The sequence below is a fragment of the Marmota marmota genome, unplaced genomic scaffold (genome assembly GCF_001458135.2).
Source record: "Marmota marmota marmota unplaced genomic scaffold, marMar, whole genome shotgun sequence".
Classification (NCBI taxonomy): Eukaryota; Metazoa; Chordata; class Mammalia; order Rodentia; family Sciuridae; genus Marmota; species Marmota marmota.
In genome coordinates this window covers 5,948,564-5,957,211 of record NW_026000026.1, presented here as the reverse complement: position 1 = coordinate 5,957,211, position 8,648 = coordinate 5,948,564, and the positions used below count along the sequence as shown (strand labels likewise).

The 8,648-nt window shown below is 54.7% G+C and overlaps 1 long non-coding RNA gene across 1 annotated transcript; it reads right to left on the bottom strand.

Annotated features, from left to right (window-relative positions):
- Nucleotides 1–659: 659 nt before the first annotated feature.
- Nucleotides 660–8,105, bottom strand: LOC125618952. The gene is made up of 3 exons (XR_007350346.1): nt 7,478–8,105; nt 6,416–6,598; nt 660–773 (listed from the first exon to the last, which is right to left on the bottom strand). It is a non-coding gene; the product is annotated as an uncharacterized LOC125618952 (long non-coding RNA).
- Nucleotides 8,106–8,648: the final 543 nt, after the last annotated feature.

Genomic DNA, 8,648 nt, shown 5'->3' with positions numbered 1-8,648 from the left:
ACAGAGCACCGAGAGGCCTGGCCTCCACCTCCTCCTTCCCCGGGACTTTGGAATGAGGCAGGTGCCCTGGCTACACCCCCCCCTATGAAACCAGCTCCTGGAAAGAAAGCTACCTGGTGGCAAGGCAGGTGCCTGGGTCTGACCCACGCCCCGCAGGAGACGGCCTAGTGAGGGAGCGAGCCCTCGGCCCTCGGCTGGCCCTCAGATGCCTCAGCAGGTTGCATGGGGTTTATTAGTTTTTTGCTTATGAAAAAATACAGGATGTGTTGCCAAGACCTGCCCTGACCACGGCCCACACGTGTGGCCAGCACAGCAGGCTGGCCTAGACCCCCAAACCCTCCTGGAGGAAGCGGAGACGTGGTTTTTCTTCCCTTCCTGAGGGGCAGAAGCTGGGTGTCCTGCAAACCAGCAGACTTGAAGCCATGTGGGACAGCTAGCCACCTGACAGTGGCCTTGTTTCCTTCTGCAGGACGACACCAGTGTCACGCTACAGCCTCGACACCAGAGAGGCCCAGACCCGACTGTCTCTGAAGCACCTCTGGATCCTCTGGGTCTCTCCGCCTTCCTTGCTCCGTGTGGTGTGTGACACCTTCCTGTCCCAACAGGTGACTTGGCTCATCTGTCTCACATCTCATTTGAGTCCGAACCAGTGAAGCAAGCCATCCCCGGCCCCCGTCGCCATTCTTCCGCAGATCATCGTCACCCACAGTTTATCCCCCAGGAACCTGTAGTTGATACGGATTCACTTCTGATGGTCTTTTCTATAGGATGTTCTGAGAAGACAGAAATCACAATTTGGGATCCTAATAGGAGGACAAATTCCATCTACATAGATGTAATAGTGTATCTTTTTTTTTTTTTTTTAATTTAAAAATGCACGCAGAGCAGGAGAAGGTGGCCGCCACCAACCCAAAAGCAATTCTTTGGAACTCTGCACCTTCCTTGGTAACGTGGTAAGTTCCCACCGAAATTCAAGGTACTCAGACCCATACGTGTGCTGCCTGGTTCCTCCCACTCTGTCACCCCACCTTGGTCAGAGCCGCAGTTAAAACCGTCTCCCCACTGGCCTCCCAGGGCTGCCCTGCCCCCACTCTGTCCCCCACCCCCAACCTCATCCTGAGGTAAGGGCAAGACATTCAACCACAGGTCAGAGCTCTTGCTCTGTCACCAAGATGACCTCCCCGTGTCAGAGGCTTCATTTTTTGAAAAATCCCTTGCTTTATAATAGAACAGTGTCCGTCACACAATAGACACCAATAACTGTGTCACGAATGAAGGGAGGAATCATCCAGGATGCGCTGGGAAATCCAGCAAGACAGAGCGTTTGCTGGGGTCCCAAATGCCACCTGAAATGGGTAACTCGAACTTTAAAGGGTCCATAAGCCAACAGAGGCCAGAGGGTCCCAGAAACCTTTTGGGGCACCCCCAATCGTTAAGGTTTTTGGAGAAACCAGCTCCACGCAGCCCAGCATTAGCGTCATGACAGGTGTCCCTTTGCCCGCTCAGCAGCCCCTGGTGCTCCGGGCCCCCATGCCCTCTGGTCTGGAGTCATCTGCACTTTGGAGAAATGAAGTGACGTGAGGAGTCGCCGTCTTTGTCAGTCGAGTCCGAGACACCAGCGACGGATGTCAGCCGCAGCCCGGTCAGGGGACGAGGAGCCGCTCTGCGGGAACGCTGTGCATAATTGGAAGGCGACGTTCACAGCAATGAGGACAATTGACACGATCGTCCAACCGTCTATGAAGCAGATGCCAGAAAATAAATGGAGCCGGGTTCTAACGAGCTCGGCCTGTTACTCTCTTAAAGAGACAGGACGTGTGGGGAGGTGCGTGTTTGGCTACGGAGTCAGGGTCAAGGACCTGGCTGAAGGCCAGCTGCTGTCTCCCAGCTAGGCGGCCCTGGACAAGGCTCCTCCTGACCTTCCCCGGTGTGGAAAGCGGAGCAGCGTCAGGAGGAAGCCTTAGGGGCAGGGGAGCATCCCTCCCCTGCAGGCCCAGAGGACTCAGCCTCTGGACGCAGGCACCAGGCCCATCCTGCCAGCTCTGCTCACTGGATACTCTCCTGGAGGCCCCTCAAAAACCCTGGGGGTGGGGACCGTGGCTCCCCCACCTCCCACATGTCACCTCTGGGCAGAAGCTTAGGAGCCAGTTGCTGATTGACAGGCCCCTTGTCCTGCCTGGGCTCTCAGGAGCCCAAGGCAGGAGATGCCCTCAACCTGTGTCCAGTCGGGGGATGGCGGGACACAGCCCTGCTAGACGGACCTGCGTTGTGAGCTGAGACGGTCTCGACTGTGAAAGCCCCTGTTCCTGCAGCATGATGCGGCCCGTCCTGGGTCATCCTCCTGTGAGGGCTGAATAGCCATCCCCAAGGCCGTCCACCTGCTGGTTCCCCAGGACCTGTGACAGCCGACCTTACGTGACAAAGCTGACCTTGCAGACGGGACTCAGCTAAGGGTTTGGAGGTGGAGCGATTACTCTGGATTATCCGGATGGGCCCAGGACGATCACAAGAGCCCTTCTCGGAGGGAGGAGGAGGGTCAGGGTCAGAGAAGGACGGGACAAGAGACAACAGAGATTGGAAGGTGCTAAGCGATGGCTTTGGGAAGCAGGAACATGGAGAGGGAGGAAGGCGGGAAGATTCCGGGAGCTAGAAAGGACCAGGAAAGGGATCCTTCCAGACCCCAGAGCTGCAGGAGAACAAGGGGGTGCTGTTTACTAGGCTCCCGGGAGCTGGTTGCATGAGACAGGAAGCCGACACGTTTTCCACTCTTCGTGAAACAGCCTGCGTTGCAATGAACTTCCTTCTTCGCCTCTCTTTGATAGAGAGATGAGAATTTCCCCCAAATTACAATTTTAAACAAAGTATCCTCTGAAAGTTTGGTTTCCTCTTTTAAGAATTCAAATGAATTTCTGTTCAAGAAAATTTCCATCAAATGTCTGAGTTTAAATCAAAAAACCACCTAACAGCCCATCGGTCCCCATTTAATGAGAACTCCCAGGTCATTGTCCCAGTTGTCCCCATCCTGTATTGTGGTTGGATTGGGCACAGTCCTAGTGTGTGGCTGGCCTGGGGGGTGGAGGGGTTTGGGTTCCTTGGTGTGGAAGAACCACCGCAGAGACCCTCTGGCTGGGAAGAGAGCCCTCCGCCTCTCCTCTCGGTGAGCCTATTTTCCATGAATGTGGCCGTGAACATGCACCCTCTGTTCCAAGTCAATCTGCAGAAAATGGCAGGACAATCACCTTGCAGGTGTCCCTTAGTCCCAGAGCCCCAATGTCACGTTGCACTTTGCTTCCTGTATTTAGCTCAGGAGGGGCTCGGGGAAAGTCACTCACTGCCAGAGCAGTGGACAGCCATCAGACTTGCCAACCTTTGTCCAAGCCTGTCTGCATGTTCCTAGTTTATGGCTAAAGCCCTGTTCTCTTTTCACTTCTCTCCCCGGGACCCCTGCGCTGGAGCAGCCTGTGGACTGGGCAGGATTCTTAATGGCTGGTTTGATTGATCGGGTCTCTGCTGTTCTCTCATTTTGGTGCACAAAGGTTACCTAGCGCCAGAAACAATCAATGGATCACTAATGTAGGCGGGCATGTTTTCACCTCTGTTCAGGCCACAAGACATTTTATAGACAGACTGCCAAGTCATTTTGAAGCTCTGAGGTTCAGATTGCTTATGTAGCCGAGCCCAGGCAGGAGCTGACGGATCTCAGGTCTTTGTGCAGCTCTGATTTCTCATAAGCTGCTAATGGGCACGTGGGGAGAGGAAAGTGAGATTGGACGGCCTCCACTTAGGATGCAGAAATAGAAAGTCTGCGAGGAGGCAGGAGATACCACTAACCTTCACAAGGACACCTGCTCTACAGTGGGAGGGGGAGGAAATGAGGTCTTTAAAGATATCCACAGCTTTACTGGGCACGCGGCTTGGCCACTGGTGGGTAGAGCTGCTATGCGCTGAGGGTCCCTGGATTCGCACTCAGAAGGAGATCATTTCCACAGGGGCCGGTGGCACCCGGGAAGGGGTAGAGAACAGGGCAGTGCAGAAGGAGGAATGAGCTCATTAACAAGCCCCCCTTGCCCTTGACTGCTGGGAGGATAACAGAATGGAGGAAACATTAGCCAATGTCCAGCACTGGCCAGCAATTCACCCTCAGAAATCCACGTGACATTAACAATGATCATGACACGTTCACGTGGCTTCCCTGGCGCTAACTTCCTGACGGGGCTTCCCGACACCATCTCTGCACCCTCTGGGAACCATACACGGGTAAATAAGCCCTCACTCTCCCCGTCTTTTTGTGGGGCTCAGGCCTAAGGGTGGAGCATGTGACCTGGTCCAGTCACTCAGCTGGGGAGTCCCCCAGGCTCAGCCAGCGGAACTGATCCCCGCTCCAGAACCAGCGGCTACTGGGGCGCTTGAGTGGAAGGGGTGGGGTTCTGGAAAGATCCACCCCGTCTGGTGTGAGTGACAGCGTTCCTGACAGGCCCCTCTCCTGCCTTCACAGCGATGCACCAGCCATTTGTGGACCGTCCTGAGCAGACAGATGGAATTGCAAAGCACCCAGAGCTCTCATGAAGTCACCGCGTCACTGTCAGAGCGGGCTCCCTCCGGGCTCTTGTTGCCTGTGTCTGGTGGAGTGAGGGGCTGACAGGCAAGCCGTGTGACAGGCCAAGGCTCATCTGGCCAAACCACGATAAGCGAGAAGGTCCCTGCAGCTGCCGAAAGCCATCTCACCAGGCAGGAGCCCAGGGACGAAAAGCTCACGGAGGAAAGAACTGAAACAAACACCCAGCCCCACAGCCTCATCCCCCGAGCCACCAGCACCCAAGGCCTGACCTCTGAGTTTTTCATCAAAACAATTTACCTTCACCTAAGTCACTTGGGTGAGTTTCTCTGGCCACTGACTACATTAAATTTTAAAAACTTCTGCACAACAGAGGAAGCCATTAAAATTTTAAGAATGTCCTCCACATTATATTTATAGCAGCCAAAGTGGATGGATTCATGAAAATACCCCGCTATCTAGCAATGCCTTGGTCAAATCAGATACGGCCCATCCATCCTGGGCTACTGGGGGATCATTCCAAGAAATCCGACACGCCAGTGTGTTCTTGCAGAAAGTTATACCTAAGACACCTGTTGTGCAAAAACGTAGATGAATAATATTTACACAGGTGCACATCTTACACATATGTGTCTCTGCATGCCCAAGTTATAGGGCTGCAGGTATAGGAACTAGTCGAGAAGAATACAATTTGGAATAATGAAGTTTCTGAATTAACAGGGGTGTGGGACAGTAAGTAGCAAAGGAGAGGCCTTTACCTCACAGGCTTTGAAGTCATTTCAATTTTAATAAAATCATCTTTTAGTATTATTTGTGAAATTAAAAATAAGATTAAAAGCTGAAAAAGATCTAAAATAGCCATGTTGCTTTAACCGGGCTCTTTTGAACACAAAACATCTCCAATAAAGAAAGAAAACTGAGACCCAATAAAGCGATTGGGTGCGTGGACCTGGGACACGGAAGTGGGAAGACCCTCCCTGGCTCCTGTGGCTCTGGCCGCCTGCTGGGAGTGTCCCCTCGTCCCCGAGGCCAGAACTCCAATGCAGGTGGGACCTGCCTGCTGCCCAGAGGGTCCCTCAGGCCCTGTGCTGGGCGTGGCTGGAGGGGAGCACTCTGCTGAGGCCCTCCCGCTGCACCTGACCACCCCAAGACTGTCCTTAAAGGCACCTGTCACTCTGCCTTCATTTCTCCGGTGGGTGACCAAGAGGAGGAGCCTGCTGGCTCGTGTTTCCCTTGCTCGTGGGACCAGGCAGGTGGCGGCTGTGTGTGTAAACCTGCCACTCAAGAGAGTCCGAGCCCTAACAGGCCCCCCAGGGTCACCACAGCCCTGCACCGTCAGCAGTGTTGGCACCTGTGGGCACTTCTCATCCTCTGGGTCTCTGTGGAAGAGAACGCTCTGCCCTGGGCCTCTGTCGCCATCCCGCGACCGCAAGGTGGGACACTTTGTGTTCCGGGCGCAGCGTCTCTTCCTGCCTCTGACCAGCATCAGGCTCCAGGGCAGCAGGGAGTTGGGGGGAGAGTGAGCTCCTACGTGGCCCATGCGTCCTTGTGATGTCACTGAGGAGTGGTGACCCACCTTTGGCAGGTCCTCTGGGGCCCTGTGGGGAGTGGACAGGCTATGGGTGGCCAGGGAGGAGCAAGAGACCACGAGGGACCACCTGCAGGCATCGGATGGGAGTCGAGGGCGGCTGGGCTGCAGCGGTTGGGGGGAAGGCTGAGCAGTGGACCCCTCCCACAGGATGTGCTTTAGCCTGGGGTTCGGAGGGACAGAGGGGGAGAGCAGGATGGCCCAGAGCTTCTGGATAGAGCTGCTGGCCGGATGGGGCCACCAATCTGAGATGCAGGCAGAGGGTCACTCACACCACGTCCCGTGGCTGTTGCTTCCTTGGCCAGTGCATCCTGTGTCCCACCTTCAGACACAGGATGACAGGATGCTCCCGGTCCTGAATTTGAAGCATCTCTTCTCATGTCTCTTCCAGCTATGGGTTTTCAAGGACAGGAGTCCCTACTCTGCCACCATGCAGCTCTTGTCACAGCCAGAGCCTGGGAAAAAGAAAGCTTTTGATCAGGGTTTGTGGAAAAAAATGAACAGAGGGCACAGAGAGGTTGAGTAGACACACAGCGGAAGGAACAAACACTAAACTTCTCAGCAAAACATGAGACGATGGGAGAGGAGAAAATATGGATTGTCAGATTTTAAAACCATGTTTTGTTGTTATTATGTCCTTTTGGAAGTCTTGGCTCCCTGGTGTTCTCCATCGAAACAGAGCTGTGGACCTTCTCTCCCTGTGAGGGCAGCTTAGGAATCTAGCTCAGGGAAACCCCTGTGCTCATGGCGCAGGGAGAGAGGCTCAGTGTGGCTTTGTCTATGGGGGGAAAAGCTCAGAGCCGTGCAGGTGTCCATCCTCATTCAACAGCGATGTTACAAAGGAACTCTAGGTGGTGATTAAAGGGGAAAACTATGTGTATCAACATGTATCTTAAAAGCCTCCTGGAGTGCGCAAAACTATCAGGAAAGCCGCGGTAAAGCCGCGTAGCGTGTCTTTATTTATATATAAAATCAAACACCAAAACACATACTCTTTAAAAACGAGGATCGTGGGATTGTTTAATCAGGGTCGGAGGATTATAGGGCTGCCAATAAAAAATTGCCGCTTCCAGCCCCGCCCCCACCCCTGCCCTCCGGAAACAGCCATTTCAGGGATTTGCGTGTTCCCCGGGGTTTCTGGCTCCACGGTGACCTCATTACCTGGGCTGCCTCATTTTCCTAGTTCCAGACCCGCTGCTCCTGGCTGTGAAACCAGAGGCAAGGACTGTTCTTCTGACCAGCGCCTCACACCCACACGGTCCCTGTCACCTGTCACCTGGCAGCATCCTGTGCCTTCTGCCAGGTCTTCCCGTGCAGAAGAAAAATGGGGATACCTGAAAAGGGGGAGGTGGTCCGAAGGGCCGAGCCTCAGTGATGAGTGGACAAATTCTGCAGCGCTCGCGGGTGGCGCAGAGCGTGGCCTCCGAGGCTGCGTCCATGCCCGTGTGGAAGGACTTACACTTGAAGTCTGCTGGGAGTAGGTCTTAAGGATTCTCGCCACCAAAGAAAGATGGAACCCACGTGAGGCGGTGGGTGGGACCCGTGGCCTGCCTGTGGGACCGTCGCAGTGCGCACACTCGGATCAACTTCCTGCCACACGCCTTGTACACACGCAACTTCTGTTTGTCAGTTATGCCTCATAAAGGGGGGCCGGGGGGCTGCGCCGTGGTCACAGTGTCAGGCGTGAACACCACCGGCAGTTGGGAAGGGGGTGTGAAATTTATTGGCCTTTTCTCATATTCTTGGTTGTGTTTCAGTTTCTCTAAAGTAATCACCTTCACTTCCCAATCTCCCTGGGTGTCCCACAAACATAGCTGACACTAGCCATCCCTAAAGTCTCTGCCCTGCCACAAGCCACCTCTCAACAGGGCCCACGCAGGCAGGGGACGGCTGTGCTCCTAGGGCAACACTGGGGGAGGGGCCGCGCCCAGCTCTGCTTCAGACGTCCATCTGGACGTTTCCCACAGCTCCAGACCCACCCAGGGACTCCCCGCCCCCGTGTCTGCAGTCCCGCAGTGTCCCCTTCTCCATCGGTGCCTCGTTTGGGGGACTCCCCTCCTCCACACTTCCTGAGGAAGGACACAGGGGAAACTCTGCTCCTGCAGGTCTGGAATGTCCTTACTCCGTCCTCGCCCCTGACCTGTGGCCTACTGTGGTCCACATTCTACCTGGAAGGACATTTCCCAAGAGCTCCGCAGCCCTGCTCCTCCTCCCCCAGGGTCTGGGCCTCGGTGGAGTCAGCTCCTTCTCCCTGCAGGGTTCGGGGTTTTCTCCTGCTCCTGGATCTTTCTCGATTCACGAAGCCGTTCCCAGCGCTGCATCTTTTAAAGTTAATTCTTCCAGGCATGGGGGGGGGGCAGAAAGCACGTCCATCTGTCAGCTCTGTCATAAACCTGAGCCGCAAAATTCCAAAACTGACGAAGGGAGGACATCTCCATATCCACCACCCTCTCTTCCTCCCTCCCTCCTCCCTCCTCCTTTTCATCTTTCTTTTTTTTTTTTTTT